General features: G+C 34.9%; 1 long non-coding RNA gene and 1 pseudogene across 8 annotated transcripts in view; both read left to right on the forward strand.

Annotated features, from left to right (window-relative positions):
- The window catches only part of LOC109449577 (uncharacterized), a 473,005-nt gene that overhangs the window by 341,786 nt on the left and 110,145 nt on the right, over positions 1 to 21,074 (forward strand). The gene's annotated exons all lie outside the window — the stretch shown is intronic.
- On the forward strand, positions 5,100 to 6,000 carry LOC109449059 (heterogeneous nuclear ribonucleoprotein D-like; annotated as a pseudogene).

Here is a 21,074-nt window from a genome sequence, read left to right on the forward strand (position 1 = left end):
CACATTTACAAGTAAGTTGAATATATACAACCTCATGAGTAATCAGGGAGATACAAATTAAAATCATAATGAAATGTGATTTTATCACCATCAAAATGGAAAAATGTAGTTAAATCCAATAAATTTTAAGTGCTAGTGAAACATCAACTATTATACTTGTACTTTGCTGGCAAAACCACAGATTAGTATAACATTAGGGAAGCAATTTTGCAATATCTAATAAATTGAAGTTGCATATACTTTCATCCCAGTAATCCTAAGTCTATCGAGACTCTCCCATGTATGCACACTTTTAAACACTATCTAATGCAGCAGTGTTTGTAATAGAATAAATGTGAAGAAACAATCACCACCTCTAAATATTCTTTGGTAGGTGACTACATAAATTGTGACTTATTTATACAGTAAAATATTATATAGCAAGTAAATTATATGAAATATATCATACAGTATCAACATCAATGTAGATATAACTATACTATAATGTTGAGGGAGGAAAGCAAGTGTATATACATATATATATATATGTATATATACATATATATGTATCTATGTATGTATTTATTTATTTATATATCTATCTATATCTATCTATCTATCTATATCTATATCTATATCTATATCTATATCTATATCTATATATATATAATATAATATTTTAAAAGCCAATAATATGTATTATTTATTAATTCATTATTGAGGTAAAAGTAAAATACTTGCCTATGAATAATATTTACCAACCTCATGCTACCACAGTAGTGATTACCCCTGAGGCTGGGGAAGGAATGCATACAGAAGAGAAGTAGGCAACTTTTAAGTTGGTCTCTGATGATTTTTTACCTCCTAATACTGTCAGGATGTTTTTTTCCTGCGGGCAGGGCTAGGAGCTCAATCCCCCTCCTCCTCCGATACGAATCGGGAGCAGTCTCTGGCGGGCACCATAGTTAGAGGCCTCCCCGTTAAAACAATGTTTAGCAATCACAGCTGCTAGGGACGGACCTCCCCAGCACCCCGGCCAGATTCGCCCCCCAACCCGGAGGCCTAACCCTATAAAACAAAGCACCCGACCCCAGTTAGTGCTCAGTCTTTGGGAACAAACCCGCTGAGCTGGCTGGCATAATAAAGCTGTCTTCTCCCTGATCTCTGCAAGCCGCTTGAGTCTCTTGGTCCTTGCTGCTTTTTCCACAACAATACCCACACTGTTGTTATATAATCACTTTCCTTTAGTATGGGCTGCACCTTATGACTCACTTTAAATAAATTATATATGGCAAAAGTAATTGGCTTCAGCGATTAGGTTATAAGAAGATACCGTATTTCCCTGAAATGAGACCTAATCAGAAAATAAGCCTTAGTGTGATTTTCAGGATTCTTGTAATATAAGCCCTACCCCAAAAATAAGCCCCAGTTAAGATCGTCAGCCAGATAGATGCATTTAGTACGTCCATTACAACACATGATGGACATATTGAATTATAAAATAGTAATATTAATATATGACTAAATATAAATAAATAATATTATTGGCATTAGTACTTAAAATAAATGATACTGTGTTTCCCTGAAAATGAAACCTAGCCAGACAATCAGCTCTAATGCGTCTTTTGAAGCAAAAATTAATTTAAGCCCATGTCTTATTTTACTACTATAATATAGGACCGGGTCTTATATAATACAAGACGTGGTCTTATATTAATTTTTGCTCCAAAAGACGCATTAGAGCTGATGGTCCGGCTAGGTCTCATTTTCGGGGAAACATGGTAATACAAATTATAATTAAGTATTTGTAAATACCCAAGCAACAAGTGGGCACCTTTGGACAAAAGGTAAATGCCTATGTAAATAGATGAACTCAAGAATTATTGTCGAATGACGGATTGGAGTACAGACACAATGCATGCATAACGTGCGCACTTGATAACAAATGGACATGGTTGTGTCTAATATGAATGTTCATAGTTCATTACATCATGTCTTGTAACAAACATACTCAATGCACTGTGTAAAATAAAGAAATGTTTTCTGAATTTTCGTGCCTGCAATTTTTCGTCGATTTTGTGTAGACCATCATTCTTAACTATCATCATTTTTGTTGCCACTCCCATCTCCTAAGTCTTCAGTTAACACTTGGTTTAATGATAGATTTAAAGGGAATAATATTTTGACCTCCAGACAAGATGAGTGCAAAAAGAAAGAGCTATTCCATCGAGTACAAGAAAGGAATCCCGTAGGACTCCTGGGGCAAGAATCTTATGGCTTTCTGCAAAAAGAAGAAGTTGGATCTCTGAATGGTCCGAAAATGGCGAGCAGAGTTCCATAACCTTAGTCAACAGGTGGATCAGGGAAATACGAAGAAGTGAAAGTGTGGATCAGGCCAGCAACCATTATTTCCTGAGCTGGAAGACATCTATGAATGGATTGCTGACAGGAGAGCAAAGGCTTTGGTTGTGTGCAGGGCTCATATTCAAGCATTTGCCCTTGCAATGGCACCACAGTTAGACATATCCCCAGAAGAATTCAAAGCATCACAAGATTGTCTGGATGGTTTCCTTCAGTGATACAAACTGTTTCTAAGATTGACGACACTGTTCAAGCTGGAAGATACTGAAGTTATTAAATGTGCACTTGCATTCAAATCCTTTGTTGATGGCATCAACTTTTCTAAATACCAATTCTCCAACATGATTGCTATGGATGAAACTGCAGTGTTTATGGGCCAAGAATCTCAAATGACAATTGATCAGAGGGGCGCCTCGTCAATCTACATTCCTTCCACTGGTTACAAAAGTGCATGTATTACCTGTATTTTGGCAATTCATCTGGATGGAAAGAAAGCTCCACCTCTAATCATTACTAAGGGCAAGAAAGATAAGATTGAAAGTGTTTCAGGCATTTATGTTCTTGAAACCGAAAAAGCCTGGTGCACTTAAACAGTTATAAGGAAGTGGGTCTATTTAATGCTGCCACTTTTTTTGGGAGGTGGCCAAAGAGGTCTGCTAGTGTGGGACTCAGCCAGCACTCACTGCACTAAAGACATGAAGAACTTTCTTGCAGAGAGAGTAGATCAAATAATGATTCCCTCCGGAATGACTGCCTATCTCCAGACTCTTGAAATTGCAATAAACAAGCCATTCAAGAACCATTTGCACGTGGAAATCAATGACTACACTGAAAACATAATGGAGAGAAGTCAGAGTGGAAACTTGGTGAAGCCTAGCCTGCAAGAGGTTGTGACTTGGGTGAAGAATTCATAGGATAAAATCACTGACAGCTGTGTTACCAGTGCACTACAAGCGGGCTACATAGACAAGAAGTGCTCCTTTAAGGAGAGATCTATTGCTGGACATGAGAGATTGGGGCCAATCTCTTAGGAAATGGAGTCACAAGAAATTCAAGCCAGAATTCAAGGTTTGGATAGTTATGACTATGTTCCAGAAGAAGATGACATTACTGTATTTGAATAAATGTAGATGTCTGTACATGAGTAAATCAATAAATGTGGATGGTTGTATATGAATAAATGAAGATCGTTGTACATGACAAAATAAAGCAACCCCTGACAACAAGTCCTAATGCGTCTTTTAGAGCAAACATTAATATAAGACCTGGTTTTATTTTCAGGGAAATATAGTAATGGCTATCATCTTGGGTTTTCTGTCTTACTTGAGGAAACCAGATGCCATGTTGTGGAGCTCTCCTATAGAAAGGCTCATGTGTCAAGGAACTGAGGGTGGCCTCTGGCCAGCAGGCAGTGAGGTACTGAGGCTGTTGTCCAACAGCCTGCGAGGAACTAAATCCTGGCAGCATCACATGTGTGATCTTGAAAGCAGATCCTCCCCCAGTCGAACCACTAGATGAGATCATAGCCCTGGCTGACTCCCTGATTACAGCCTTGTGAGAGACCTTGAAGCAGAAGCACCTGTGTAAGTCACATATAGATTCCTGCCCCACAGAAACTGTAAAATAATAATTGCCTATTGTTTTTAATCATTGAGTTTGGAATACTTTGTTAATGAGCAATAGAAAATTAATATAGGAAGGATGATGAAATGACTGAAAATGTCTGGCAGCCTGGAAAAATCAGCGGATTTCCACCATGCCTCTTTTTCCATTTCTGTGTCCTCAGCTTGGCTTTCCCAGTGTCTGTGTTTTTATTCTCATACTGATAGCCTTAACTTCATTCAAATCTAGCCAGTTATGTCCAGTAAATATAATGAAAGCTACATATATAATTTAAAATGTAATAGACAATAAACACCATGTTTAAAAAGTGAATAGAACCAGGTGAAATTCACTTTAATGTTATATATCTTCTTTAACTCAATATATTAAAAAAATATGTTCTATTCCAGCATATAATTTACATAAGTACATTATTGAGATATTTTACATTTTCTAATTCATATTAAATCTTGGAAATCTGATTTGTGTTGAACATCTCAATTTGGACACTGAATTTTCTTTAGAAGCATTTGGTGTGTATTTCATAAAATGTGGAGTTGAGAGAGTAGATTCACATTACAAATTTTTAAAAAATAGATTTAAAAGGTTTCCAATAATGAAATTGGGTCAGTTCTTAAATTAAAATTAATCAAAATTAAATGAATTTTAAAATTCCATTTCTTAGTTGTACTAGCCACATTTCAAGTACTCAATAGCCACGTGTGGCGAGTGGATGCTACATTGGACAGCCTGGCTCTAGAGGATGTTTCTCCTGACACAGAACTTTTGTTTTTCTCCACCTACCAGTCATTTTCCTTTGTAATTTTTGGCTAATTTGGGTGATATGTCATTTTCTAAACCAATCTCTATAAAAAGGGATGATGTTCCACATTACAGAAGTTGTTCTTAACTCTCTCTGTAGATTCATCTGGAGAGTTTTTGTTTGTTTTTAAATTCCCATTTCCCATTCTCACATTCAGAAATTCTGATGGACTTAATTGGTGCTGAGTCCCAAATTGGTATTTTTTCAGAGCTCCACCATTTCAAACAGTCTCTGGGCTCTTCTGCTGACATTTGAAATCCGGCTCCACACAATGCGCCACCCGGCTGCGTGCCAGCGCCCCATAGCCACAACTCTGCCACCATCCAGGGCTTGAATGAGTAATAGCAACAAAGAGGATTTCACAGAAGGATTCAAGATCAGCGCCGTCAAGAATCAGCCAGATGACAGTAAAACATTTATTGGAGGCTTCAGCTGGGAAATAAGCAACAGAGATTCGACTGAATTTTTGTCTCTATTTGGGAAAGTTGTAGACTACACAGTTAAAACATATCTAGTTCCCGGAAGATAAAGAGGATTTGGATTTGTGCTTTTTAAAGAGGTTGCTAGTGTTGATAAGAAACACAAACTGGATGGCCAATTGATAGACCCCAAAAGGGTCAACGCTTTAAAAGAGAAGGAACTACTCCAACAGTTTTTTGTGGGTGGGTTGAGCCCATATGCTTCTGAAGAACAAATTAAAGAATATTTGGAGGCTTTGGAGAGATTGAAAATATTGAACTTCCCATGGATACAAAAACAGATGAAAGAAGAGGATTTTGTTTCATCACACATGCAGATGAAGAGCCAGTAAAGAAATTGTTAGGAAGCAGCTATCAAATTGGTGGTTCTGGGAAGTGTGAAATCCAAGTTTCACAACCCAAAGAGATAAACAGGCAGGAACAGCAACAGCAGAAAGGAGGAAGAGGTGCTGCAGCTGGTGGAGGAGGTGGTACTAGGGGTCATGACCAAGGTCAGGGTCAAAACTGGAAGCAAGGATTTAATAACTATTATGATCAAGGATATAGGAATTACAGTTGTGCCTATGGTGGTGATCAAAACTACAGTGTCTATGATCATACTGGGTATAACTATGGGAACTATGCATATGGACAGGGATATGCAGTGGCCAACAGAGCACTTATGGCAAGGTGTCTCAAGGTGGCAATCACCAAAACTATTACCAGCCTCACAAAAGGAGGACATTAGGGAGAATGCAGGAGGAGATGCCAAAGTAACCCATCTTTAGGACGACACTAAAGTTTGGTCGTCTCTTGATGTAAGATGATCATTTTGTAAAATACTTTCTACTGTACAAGACACAATGGTGTCCAACTGTATATAGCTGCCAATTCATTTTCTTTGTTTTTACTTTGCCTTTTGCTCTCTGTCTTGTGACTCAACATGGATTTGAATTTATACGAATCTCTTTTGTATGATTTCATGTTAAACCTCAAGTAAATTCCTTATGTGAAAACAAAGCATAATCTCTTGCACAGACCCTGGGCATTGCTATTAAAGACAACCACCATCAAAACCACAGAAAAGCAAACAGGTTACTCTAACGCAAAGTCAAGGAAAGGAATTAATAACTGTTTGTAATCAGGGCTCAGACCTGAAGATTGTGCTTGGGATAGATTCCCCTGACAACACAGGGCTTCCTAGGAAGGAAAGATGATTACTAAGACCAAAAGCACAATTTTGATAGAAAGGAGAGATGCATTCTGTGTAAATAACCAGCCATGCCCATTATAAGTTCTAGGTTTTCTTTCTAACTCCAGGGTTTATCTTTGGTCTCCATTGCTGCTGTTATGCTCCTGGTCCCTCTTGAATGTTGGTGTTTCCTGGATTCTCTTTGCTACTAGCTTCTTCTATAACTAACTACATTTTGTTTTGTTTCTCTCTTCCTCACCTTGGGTTTTCACTAGCTGATGACTTTTGGCTCCAACCAGAATAATCCATATCATTCCTTTGCCTCCTACATTTCAGGTGATCACTTGAAAATGCTCCTGATTCATTGTATCTCTACTGCCAGACTTACTTGTTTATTTACATGAACTTTGATACTTCATATTAATACATCAATTTGTATTGCCTTTGTGATATAGCAGTTACTATATTTTGTAGCAGTGTAATTTATATATAACAGTATTTTTATAATTTTCAGCTACCCAGATGATTTTTTTTAAATTGAGAGCTATAAAATTTATTCCAGCTACACTAGTGTAATATGGACTTAATAGGTAAATATAATACGACAATGCCTGAAAACCTATAAAACTTTGGAAAAGTGGGATTTTAGTTTTAATGTGCTGGAATCCAGTTGTAATTATACTGCCAAGAACCACAGCTTTTCCACATTTATTGGCCTTTTGTCTAGCCTCTCTTCAATAGTTTCTAGTAGGGTGGAAAGACTTACATGGAATTTGTTAGAGAAGATGTTTATCGGTTATCTCAGAGGAACAGACAGAAAATCTATACAATATTATGTTGGAATGATTTGAAAGCATGACCAATGTAAATTTTCCAGAATGGGAACAGTTATTTCTCAAGTCAGTAGGTTATTTGGAGAAACATTTTGTAAGATGGTTCTGTCTTAAAATTGTTTACATTCCTTAACTCATTAATTTATCTTCTAAAATCCTATCCTAATGAAATAAACAAAAATGCAGTGAAACAATAGTAAAGGCTATTTTTCAGAATAGTCATTATATTGAGACTTTAGAAACATGCATTTACATTAATAAAGACAATTTAAGTAAGATGGACCATTATGCAAAAATTTAAACTTATGTTTATGAAAAAATTAAATCTAAGGGGACATATATTGGTTACACTATTAAGTGGGAAAAAAACAATACTAGAAATAGAAAAAAAAAATCCTAAAATTTGTATGGAACCTCAAAAGACCTATGATAGTCAAAGCAATTTTGAGAGAGAATACCAAAGCTGGAAGGAGAGGTTGGTAAAAGAGTGCAAACTTTGTAAAAATTAACTAGATGGAGGGAATTCTTTCACAATGTATACATATATCAAATCACAACAATGTACACTTTAACTATCTTACAATTTTATAAGTTAAGTTTATCTCAATAAAGCTAATATATATGTATATATATATACTTTTTTTTTAATTAAAGTTTATTGGGGTAACAATTGTTAGTAAAGTTGCAGAGATTTCAGGTGTACAATTCTGTAATACAGCTAAAATATTTTTAGTTGTAGAAGAAAGTATAGTACTTAAACAAGCATGGGGATGAGAATTTAGTCACTAGAACTGAACCCAGATGAAGAGTCCATTTAGAAAACAGGTTGGCAGTTTTGTTTGTTTGTTTGTTTGTTTAAATGAGAACCTACAATTATCATATTTCATATTCATTCAACACCTAGGTGTTTATAATGGCAAAATAAAACACAAGACTTGTATAAATGCAGCTTTATTTATAATAGCTCCCAACTGGAAACAACCCAAATGTCACAAATAAATAAAATTATGAACATACAGAAGATGAATTAGTATAAAAATATTAAACATTCTTGAATAATTTTAAAAATAAGGAAACATTTCCTATTTCTTTCAAATTACCTTTTCACATCCTGTGCAATGCACGGTATGGAGCAACCAGTTATACTACGAATACACAAAACCATATACCAAGAATGATTGGTAATGGCCAATATTTCAGGCAAGAGAGAAGGAAGTTAGTATATAGATTATATATGTGTGTGTGTGTGTGTGTGTGTGTGTGTGTGTATATATATATATATATATATATGAGAAATTTGATTATGATATGCCTTAATATAGTTTTCTTCTTGTTTCTTGCACTAGTTTTCACCACATTTGAAAAAAAAAAATTGAGTATTTCTTCAATTTTTGTTTGTTTGTTTGTTTTTCCCTTTACCTCTTCTTTGAAGATTTCAATAGCACATATATTTAGCTTTTTGATGTCTCAAAGATCACTGAGGTTCTGTTTTTGGTTGCTTATTTTGAGTGCTTTTTTTCTCTGTTTCATTTTTGATAGTTTTTGTTGCTGTGCCCTCAAGTTCACTAATATTTGTCTAATCTACTGTTAATTCCTCTCAGTATGCATCTTGGGCATAGCATTTTTCGTATATAGAAGTTCCATTTCATAAAATATGGTATATACCTTCCATGTCTCCACTTAACATATTCAATCTTTCCATTAGCTCCTTGAACATATGGAATACAGTTATAATAATGATTAAAGTCTTTATGTACTAATTTTATCATCTATGTAATTTCTGGGTTAATGTAGATTGGTGGATTTTTCTTCTAACTATGGATCTTACTTTCCTGCTTCTTTTCATTGCTTTACACCCTTACATACATTCATGAATTTAGTTCAGAGAAGCATTTATCTGCAAAGCACTGAAATTAATGTTTGTCATAAAACTTTGATTACATTCCTATATTGTCTTACAGTTTAAATTTAGATTATTGTGTGACTTTCATCCTCATTCTTTACAATCTTACATGGATTCCTTGCCTTTAACTTTTGTGTAAATTGGGTTCCAATATCTCTTTTTTCAATACCAACCATGATGTTTTATATACGCTTAGTTTTTCTCTTTTCCAATAGATGACCTCTCATTTGTTTTAATACTCCTGTGGGTCTTTCATCTATTATCCTCTCATGCTCTCGTTCTTTAAGGCTTATTTGTATTTAATCTTGCCAATAACTCAACGGGGAACTGAAAAAAATCAATATTTTCTATCTAGAAATGTTGACCAATCACCTATTTTCAGAACAAAAGCTAAACAGTAGTGAGAAAGAGAACACCTGCCTAGTTAACTGAATAATCCTGATAAACTCCAGAAAGTCACAAAGCAGGAGATATTGATGCCAAATTGCCTTCACTTTCTAGTTAATGATAGTTCATGTGAGTAAAGGCAGATTATTTCTGAGACAACTAACTCATAAATAGGGTCAATTAAATATTGTAAAAACGTTGAGAGTATTTTGTTTGGCCTAATGTGGGTTAGATTTTTCAAGTTTCCCTTTAAGGGCAAAAGCAAGCTCTCTAAAAACAAAATAAAACAAACAACAACAACAAAAACAGAGATAAGAAGCTGACTAGGAATTATTACCCAGAACTGGCATAAAAATGAATTAAGCTGGATGTTGAATGACATTAACAAATTGAATAATGTTAGGAACCAGAGAAGTGAGATTTATCATTGGTTCTTTGGAACAAAGTAAAACTAGAAATAAGGTTGGAAATTAAGTGCTTAAGAGTTATATCAATCTAAAAACAAAATAGTTTTGTATATTAAACACAAAAAGGTGTGAATGAGGCCAGAGACTACTGATAATATTTGAGCACATGTCTCGTGCGACACCTGTAACTCATTTGATCATTGACTTGGAGAGTGGGTTGGCTGGAGTTAAAAGCAAGATCTTTGTAGAAAATCTGATACAATCTACAAAAAGTCACTAGAACTAAGTGAGGTTAGCATGATTATAGGATATCAGATTAATATAAAATAATTAATTGTGTATCTACATATCAGCAATGAACAATCAGAAATTAACATTTAAAAATCAATGACATTTTTATAGCATCCAAAAAATGAACTACTTAACGATAAGTGTGACAAAAGATGTGTAAAACCCGTACAATAAAATCTATAATAACTAGTTCAGATAAATGAGAGAAAACCGAAATTAATTGAAACAACTGGATGACTATTTTTGGATGCAAGTTCTTTCCAAACTGACCTCTATGTTCAGACTAATGTTAATCAAAATCCCAGCAAGATATTTTTTGCAGAGATTGGAAAACTGATGATAAAGTTCATCTGAAAATCCAAAGGTCCTAGAATAGCCAAAGCAATTTTGATTTTGAAAAAGGACAATGTTGGAAGACTAACACTACTTTATATTGATAATTATTATAAAGCTACCATAATCAAAACAGCATGGTATCAGCATCAAATAGATGAATGGAACAGAGTAGAGTCCAGAATTCATATATATACAGTCATGGTTAATTGCTGATCATCATGCCTGAAACCTTCCAGATCCTCATATAAATGCTGACTGGCTTGAGTGCTTTTCTTCTTAGTAAGCTAATTAGTTTGTACTTTAAGAAAATGTAGACATTGCATATTTAAATTTTAATACTGATGCTTTTACTCAGTGTTTAATTTCATTAGAAATACATTAGTATAAGAGGATCTGACATAAAAAAAATCATCCTTGTGCACTGTTGGTGATAATGTAAAATGATGCAACTGCTATGAAAAATAGTGTAAAGATTCCTGAAAAAACTGAAAGTAGAAATACCGTATGATCCAGCAATCTCACTCCTGGGTATATATCCAAAATAATTGAAATAAGGGTTTTGAAAAGATATCTTCATTCTCATAATTATTGCAGCATTATTCACAATAACCAAGACACAGGTATAACCTAAGTGTCCATTAATGGATAAAGAAAAAAATACACACACGCGCACACACACACACACACACACACACACACACATAATAGAATATTGTTTAGCCCTGAGAAAGAGAGAAATACTGCCATATGTGATAGCATGGATGAATCTGGAGGACATTATGCTAAGTAAAATAAGCTGAGTCATGTTTGATAATAACTCATCTTTCAGCCCTAACCACTGAGCAATGCTGGCTTCTCTGCTGCCCCTTGCCCAGTTCAGCTACTGGTGGCTTTTCTCTAACTTTCAAGGCCATGGACTTGGCTGAACATTCACTGTAGAAATAGCCCATCCATCTCCTTAAAGATCCTTCTGAAAAGTGCTTCATTCCATGATCTGGTGATCCACAAATTACTCGAAACCTTTGTCCTATAGCATTCAATACTAATGGAGAGTCAAGTTTCTTTCTCTCATTCATCAAAAGGCATCATTTTCCTCTTCTTGTTCAACTATTTGGTGGTTTTATTCCCTCCATGAACCTAGACTTTTAAAATCAGTAAGTCCTATTTAGGAGCTGCGTTCAGGATGCCTCACTAGGTCTTCACAATTTATCCTTTTTGGCTCTAAATCAAACAAACAAACAAACAAACAAACAAAAAAAACACTATATACTCCCATTGTGGGGCATCAGATCTTCTAAACTTGAATAAATGCATCTTAAGGGGTAGGCTCTCTTTTTTTTATGCCTTACATGGCTCTGCATATAGCAAAATGCTCAAATGCTTTGCACCAAACAAATATAAGAAATTGTAAAACACTTGATGATATCTGAAATAGAGTTGAGAGCTGAATTATTCCTTTAATCCACCATGTTGGCCCTAGAGCATGTTGGGGATTACCACATTAAAAACAGTTTTTTGCTTAAATTCAGAAATACTACTGGGCCCTCATTAATTTGATCTTCATCAACTACAGGAAACACACTACTCAGTACTTACCCTTTGCTTTCACTTTGCTCTGTATTTAGGAAACTTGGTTCCATTTTCCATGTTATTATTTAGGATAGTTTAGAAAACATTTTTGGTATGCTAGGCTTCCTTAGGTAAGCATCCTTCCAGGTTTGATGAATTTGTGGGAATATTTATTTCTGGTATTCACTCTTAGGCAGTTCTATCCCCAGATTTATTCACAATCTGGAACTGTTAAAATAAAATAGTAGGGACTATGTTTATTCACTCCTGTATTATCAGTGTCCAGCTGAGTGCCTGGCACAAATATGGTTAGTGTGCTTACATTTAACAGTAACAAAACTTTCACCCATCTCCAAAAGCCATTATTTAAGTTTTCAGTTTTTAATTACTTTTTTACCATTTAAATAAGCAGTGCAAACTCATATTAAGAAGAAGTAAATAATCTGAGGAGTTTTTCTGGTCCACAAAAGTACAGGACAGTTTCAATCCAGTCAGTATAAAGAGATGACACTTGACTTGGGGGAACTTCCTTTAATGACAGAGAGACAACACGGGGATTTAAGAAATAGAGACATAACTATAGTGTAGACATTGAATAAGGTTAAGGCTACATTAGGCAGAAAGTGTATGTTTAAACCATCAGAGAAAATAATATTTGAGCTACCATCAATTGTTACATTTTAGGAGGTATTTATGGTACAATTATATTTTGCCCCACAGCACACCATGTGGAAATCTAAAATTTGTCTCTGTGTTGGCATCTTAGCTGGACATACTTTATGCTCCAGAATAACGGAATAATGATTTATGTGTTGATCATACCACATGCTGCTGAGGATGTGGTGCTTTCATTCATTGCTGGTCAGAATGCAAAATGGTACAGCCACTGGGGAAGACAGTCTGGAGGTGTCTTACAAAACAAAACACATGCTTACACAGGACGCAGCAATCTTGCTCCTTAATATTTACTCCAAGGAGTTGAAAACTTATGTTTTGCACATGGATATTTATAGCAGCTTTATTCAGAATTGCCAAAATTTGGAAGCAACCAAGCTATCCTTTAGTTGGAGAATGAATAAAAAACTGTGGTACAGCCAGACAATGGAATATTATTCAGTGCTAAAAATATATGAAAATTTCTGAAACGGAAATTTCTAAAAATAAATGAGCTGCCAAGCCATGGGAGAAATCTTAAATGCATTATTTCTAAGTGAAAGAAGCCAATCTGGAAAGGCTACACACTGTGTAATTCCAACTGTATGACATTTTGGAAAAGGCAAAACTATGGAGATAGTAACAAGAACAGTGGTTACCAAAGGTTTGGAGTGGGGTGGAGAAATGAATATGCAGAGCACAGAGAATGTTTAAGACAGTGAAAATACTCTATATGATATCATAATGATGAATACATGTCATTAAACATTGTACAAACCCAGGGACCCATAGAATGTACAAAAATAACAGTTGTAAACTGTGGACTTTGGGTGACTATGATAAGTCAGTGTAGAGTCATCGTTTGTAACAAATGTACCCCTCTCTTGGGAGATGTTGACAATGGGGGAAGCTGTGCATGTGTGGGGGCAGGGCGTATATGAGACATCTTTAAATTTTCAGTTTTTCTTCTGAGAACTTTCTTCCTCTTCCTAAATACATTGCTTTGAATTTCCTTTATTGTATGTCTTTTGATGGTACAGTCAGTTTGTTCTTTTGAGATGGGTTTTTATTTCATCCTTTTTTGAATTATAATTTCACAATTGTCACAGGTTGAGTTGGCCAAGAAACAAACTATGATACACAGGTAAGCATGCAATTATTTTATTAGAATTTTTAGGATTCACACTTGTGGAAGAAAATAAGATTGAGGCATGGGGGAAAAGGCTGTTGTTTTTAGTTGGACAGATTACCAAGCCTTTGAACCCTAGCATTGATTAGTCATTGGCTATGGTGTGCATGAGAAAAAAGCAGTGCCCTCAGTAAAGCAGCTTTTGCCAGCTGAGACAACACTTTAAGGGGGCTAAAAGTTCAGAGCTCTCTTCCTGAAGCATTCTCAGGTGCTGGTGTAACAAACTCTTCACTACTGAATATTGATATTAGCAATTCATTTCAGTGATTCCTCACAACTGTGCATAGAGTTTTATGCTGGTAGTTGTTTTCCATCATCACATAGAACTATGTGATAGATTTGTTTGTTTGTAGTTATAGAACAATGATTCCATTGTATTCTGGCTTCTATTGTGGCTGTTGAAAAAAGTAATTGGTTGAATTGTTTTATTCTAGATGATTTACTGTTTGTTCTGGTTACCTTTAAAATCTTTTAGTCTCTTATAAAAAAAGTTTTTCTTTTTCTTTTTTTTTTGGTTAATGTAGGTGTTCTGTAATTACACTATGATGTTTCAGTTGGAGGATTTTTGTCATTTATCTTACAAGCAATTTTGTGACTTAATGTGTGTGTGTGTGTGTGTGTGTGTGTTGACAATTATAGTAACTTAGCAATTTCCTTCTCAGTTTCATGTTTTCTGTCTTTCATAACCTTCCGGAACTCCAAATTGACATGTTAGACCAAATTCTATCTTGATGTTTCTTATGAAACCTTTCATATTTCTCTTAGCTTTGTCTCTTTGGATTGTGTTCTGCATAATTGTTTTTGCGCTATCATATTTTTTATTAATTCTCTTTTTGCTGTGTTTAATTTGTTGTTTAATCCATTCATAGAGTTTTTAATTTAAATTATTGTATTATTTTGTGAAGTTCGGTTTTGTTATTTGGCAGAATTGATTTGTTTCCTTTTTGTTTGTTTCCTTTTCATTTGTTTCCATATCATTGTTTTCTCAAAACATTATACATAATTGCTTTATAGTCTGTGTCTGGTAAATGTTAGATCTTATTTATATATAAGATTATGGACTTGGCATTGTATCATGAAATGTTTGAGAAATGGAATGTTAGCTGCCTGACCATTTTCCTTAGAACTTCGTGGAATACTTTTAAAGAGTAGATTGATGTAGAGTTTCTCTACAGTGTATCTGCCTTGGTCCTGCTAGTCAACTAGGGATCACTTTGAATAAAAATCTGTGATGTTTTCCAGACCACATAGTTAATGTGAATTTATATAAAAATGATGAGTATGTGGTTACAATTCAAAATGATGATTATGTGGTTGCAAATTCCCAGGGAATATCTTCCCCTATCAACTCAATAGCAGATTCATGACAGTTAATTATTCTTCAAAGTGGGATTTATTTCTCATTCATCCTTACATTGAGACTGTAACTACTTGAGGTCTCAAAGTTATGCCAGGTCTCCATTTAATATTGGGGTATTTTATTATGTTTGTAATATTGGGAATAACCTTTTGATCCTGTTCTCAATATCCTGTGCAGTCCCCAAATTCGACACTTAAGGGTTCTAGGTTTTGGCAGAAACATGATTTTGACTCTTAAATGTCTTCTAAGTTTCCTGTGTTCAATTTGTTTCTGGGATCTATGGATTTATTATTTTAAATGTTCGCCAATTAATTTTAAAATCAGACACACAGTATGTCTATCTGTGTATTTACATATTCCAATTATTTCAGGTATTTCAATAACACTTATAATTCAGGTATCTGTTCAACTATATTTCTGCAAATGTTCCATACATCAATATAAATACCAAATATGAATGCTTCATGCATTCTCAAAATTATCTTTTTATATGGATGAAATAAAGTGTTTATTTATTTTGCCAAATAATAAAATGGCCTTCATCACACTTTCCAAATACAATTCAAATATTTCCTTTTATGATACACTAAGACTCATTGATTTTTAGGTTACATGTCTAATTTTTTGTAAGTTATAAATTATTAATAAAGTCATTACATAGTAAAGTTAAAATGTAAACTCTAACATGATTGTGGGAGTATGATAAATTTGATATGGAAATCCAAAATCTTCAGAACAACGTTCTATCCTTCTAGCTTCATATATTTTGCTTAAGATAAAATAAAGAGAATTCACATTAAGCTATGCAATAAAACATTGTTATTTCAGACTTCTCAAAGTTATGTAAAATATATAAAATATGTAAGGGTAATGTTTATATATATATATATATATATATATATATATTTAAAATAGTAATGGAAAACTCAAAACAAAAATAATGTCCTTATTTCAGTCAGCTCTACTCTTGTATAGATTATTGAAATACATATACAATTTTAATGTAACTCAAAATAATTGAAAGAAATAAGAAGATTTAAGTATACAATGCTATAGTGTCCAAAGCTATGAGGAAATTCTGCATTTAATTCTAAGAAATCAAGAAATGTGATAAATAGTGTATTGTAATTCTGACCCCTATCATTCTTCAGATGAAACAGCTAGACATTTACCTCATGAAATTTCTGCTTTATACTGTGATAGTATTTTGATTTATCCTTTGTGAGTTATCTACAAAATAGAGCTACTTAACACTTTCACTAGATAACGATGACCTTTGAAAATTACTTGTGTCTCATGAAGATATATAAAAATACAAAATAGGGGACAGACTTTGGAAATTCTGGTAGGAGAGTATTGGAATTAAATGATTTGAAATTCCAAATACTTTGTAGTGGAGAGTTTGGCTGCAGTTGAATATAAAGGAGAGTTCAAAAGGCGTAAGAAATGTTGGTAGCTTCTATAGGCAGAAAATAGGAACTGCAGTGGGCAGAACTCTTCCTTTGGAAGGCAGCTCTGCCAATGTATGTTGTTATAGTAACAATATTAAGTTGGGAAAGGGATATTCCAGGTAGCATATGGAGGATAGCTCTGGGGAATCTAAAGGCAGGACATTTTAAGGTTCAGAGAAACATGCATGTACCATTCGGAATTTATAGCACATAAATGGAATTCAGAGAGAAGCTCAAGTCTGTGGAGAGGAAGGTGGAATGAGCAGTAATAAGGCCTAGAATGTACATGTGTATGGCAGATTATCATGGTAGAAATTTGGGGTCAGGAGTACAAAACTATCCAATAAGCCAGGGTATATGGTTGGATTGGAAGTGTAGTTATTGGGTAGAAGCTCAATATTTAGAATCGGGAAACAAAGAACAAAATTATATTAGCTTATAGGTCAATTATTTTTTGGAGCACAGTACCAAAATTAAAGCCTGTAGAACCAAAGGCAATATATTCGAGTGAAATGGTGATGTACAAAACAACAAGGCATGATGGAAACTGAAGTGAACTCCAGAATGCATGTCTCATGGTAAGGAGGCAGTTCTTAATGAGTCCAGGGCATAATTTGCATGGAGGGTCCATGGACAGATATTTATTTATGTATTCATTCATTCATTACCAGAGAAGACAGAGCTTTGATTTTGATAAATCTTATGGCAATTTGATTTTGACAACTAAATTGTTATTGTTTTTCAGGCTAAATTCCCTTCTTTTCAGTTCTCACTTTGATTTTTTTTTTTTTTTCTGTTGCTTTTTATTTTATTTTATTTTATTTTTTATATTAGTTTCAGGTGTATGAAATATCATAATGATTATACATTTATTTTGCTTCCTCTAAACTGGAGATTGACATCTATCTTCTCTTTAGGGTCAAGGATGTTTCACTGATGGCAGAGATTGAAAAGAGTATCACATTTGGCCTAGGATTCATTAAGTATTTTTCAGTCAGACTCAATTAAAAACCATCGGCTATTCTGGGCCCATATTAATCACACCAAGAGTCGCCCCCTGTCCTATTTATGAGGAAAAAGATCTCACTTTCCAAATCAGGATCAAAACAATTTAGGAAGACATCTATGCAATTAAATTCAACAAATATTTACTGAATAATGTCTGAGTGTTTAGCAGATTTCTTCAGCACTTGGTAATGACTCTTGTATTGCTTTTGCACTGTGTTAATATATTTATATGCACTTGTTGCCATTGTTGATTACTTGCTCAGTAGATAGTTTCTTTGGCTTTGCTTTTCTGTACCTGTATTTATCAATTTTTGTTATTCAATCTAGATTTAACAAGGCTTAGAAAACGCCTTCCTCCTTATCAATAGCCTTAATATAGTACTCTTCCCCTGATAAAAATTCTGAAGTACATTGAGTGTACAGAAATGCAGCAGTAGAGTAATTGGATTTATGTTCAAGAAATGGGTTTCTTGCCAACCAAACTTCATCCTTTACTCATCTGTTTTCAAGCTTTAACCTTTCTGTATGTGCACTCCAGGCTTGATCCAAGGGCTTTGTGTGCTGATATCAATTTTTTCTTCCTGAGGTGAATGAAATAGTGCATATTTGTATGTTAGTAATGCAAGGATCCTTCACAGTACTTTGAGAGATAAAGTGACTATAGAATTTTATTTAGGATTATGTAGTTTCAACATCATTAACAGTAGAGATCTGTAAACCTTCAAAAAGGAAATGTGTAAACCTTACAGTCTTTTTTGTTTGTTTCATTGGGGGAGGAACTTATACTATTTTTAAATTTTCGCCCAAATGTTCCTGAACATTGTTCAGATATTTAAAGCACAGATGCCCTCAAAATATTTAAAGGCTAACAAGTTAAACATGCTGTTTGCAATTTTGCTTAGAAGCTCTGGGAAGAATAAAAACAATATATATTGGACAAATAAATAAATATTTTATAATCTTAAAATATTTTCCATGGTATAAAAACATAGTTTTATCACTCTTTTCCAAGTTAATTCATATTTCATAGGTCTAAAAGTAAAAAGTTGAAACATTAATAAACAGTTTACAAGTCCAGAAAAATAGTATATTTTATCAGCCCAGAGTTGCCCTGCTATGGTTTTAAAGGAATTACTTTTTCACCTTGCCTTCAATTGCATAAAATTTGATTTGGCACTAGAAGTTAAATAAACTAGCTTCAAAAGTAAAACATTTTTTAAAGGATTTAAATTATCAAATCCATTATAAGATTAAATACTATCCTGAGAAATATGGAATAGATTCTTACAGCACAAATAGGAGTAACTAATATGAATTACATACTAATACAAAATTTTCATTAATTATGAGTAAGGTATTACAGCAAGTTCTTTACAGAAATTACCTAGTTAAATCCTTTCCATAAGTTCATGAGGCAAGTATAATAATGCCTATGCAGCACTATTTAGACATATTTATTATCTTTGGAGACCTATCCCCTTTTACACAGACATGCTTTCTTGATTTAATAATATGGCAAGTCACTAGTGCTGTGGTAGCAAATAAGACCCTTTCTTATAAGCATCTTAGAAGATAATCAATTTTCAATGCAATGACCTTGGGCTTTTATTTGACTGGTTAGGGTATTGGAGTAGAGGATAAGAGGTGTTTTTTGTTGTTGTTTTTTTATATTAGATTCATGGGGTGATTATAGTGTTTGTAGAGGGAAAGCGAGGAGACAAATGACTTAGAAAGAAAATAATAGAGGAGAAGCAAGCCATGAAATAGGCAAGTTGAGTAAGTTTTTCTGTGTGGTGTGTAATACAAAACCTGGTTACATATCTATTAGTAGCTTCAGTAAACTAGGCATTCTTTGCGAGTGCATGGTGGAGTTGGATCAATTTGGTGGTGTGGGGACAGAGCCCCAGAAAGCAGTTTCCAGGCTTTCGGCCTCACATAGAAAGTTGCTGGCTCAGGTAGTACATGGCCATCAACTGTGATTGAATGGCCATCAGCTGGACTAGTTGGCCATCAGCTGTAACCAGTGAGCCATTGGCCACTACTATAAATGCTGTAGCTACGCTAGCAGAAAATGGGGGCTAGCAAGAAGACGGTGGCTGAGCTAGCAAGCACGGATTGCGAGAGGTGGATGCCACCAGCGAGAATATAGTGGTGTGACTCCCCTACCTATGGCTCCATGGGTGTTCCTTTTGGCCTCACCATATCCTGCGTTCTTATGTGGGGAGCGGGAACAGAGACCCCGCAGGCCGCCCCACATGACACATGGCACAGTGAGCAGGGTCTCCCGCAAGACAGGTGGGTAGATAACAGCTGATATTTAGTGAATTCTTATTCTGGACCAAATATACAATCACCTTTATTCCCCCCAAAATGCTTTTAATGGTACTATTGCTATCCCTATTTTTAGATGAGGGAACCGATTCTTTGATAGTGTGGGGGCAGAGCCCCAGAAAGCAGTTTCCAGGCTCTCAGCCTCACATAGACAGGTAGTAAATGGCCATCAATGTGATTGGATGGCCATCAGCTGTGGCTAGTTGGTCGTCAGCTGTAACCAGTGAGCCATTGGCCACTAATATAACTGCTGTGGCTGTGCTAGCAGAGAGAAGAGAGAAAAAGAATGGAGGCTAGCAAGAAGATGGTGGCTGGGCTGGCAAGTGTGGATGGCGGTTTGCGGACAGTGTGAATCCAGCCTCCATTGAGAGTATAGTGCCGCCAGAGAGAATATAGTGGTATGACTCCCCTACCTATGGCTCCGTGGGTGTTCCTTTTTGGCCTCACCATATCCTGCGTTCTTATGTGGGGAGCGGGACCAGAGACCCCGCAGGCCTCTCTGCATGACAGATAGGTTTCATCGTTTGTCCAAATTTATTGAGTTGGTAAATGGTAGAGTGGGGAATTTTTAACCAAGACCCTGTGACTCCCGAGATGACAATCTTAATGATTGCACAATGATGCATGCTATTGTGAATCCCGTTTGAAATCAAGATCTGCTCCCATGATCCTGTCAAGTCTGATGGATACCTTTTCTACAGATGAGCAGACTGAAATTTAAGAGGTTCAATGATTAGCATAAGATTACTTAGCTAACGTAGGGAAGGGTCAGAATTTAATTCACATCTATTTCAAAAGCCCTTGAATTTTCCCTTTACCACATTTTAGATAAATGTGCTCAGTCTTTCTTAACGGAGGCAACAGTTTTGCTCCCTTAAAAAATGTTCATTGTAATTTTGGTTTAGTTGATTTGGTCTAGGTTAAATGATACTTAAAATAA

This window comes from Rhinolophus sinicus, linkage group LG01, assembly GCF_036562045.2.
Source record: "Rhinolophus sinicus isolate RSC01 linkage group LG01, ASM3656204v1, whole genome shotgun sequence".
NCBI lineage: Eukaryota > Metazoa > Chordata > Mammalia > Chiroptera > Rhinolophidae > Rhinolophus > Rhinolophus sinicus.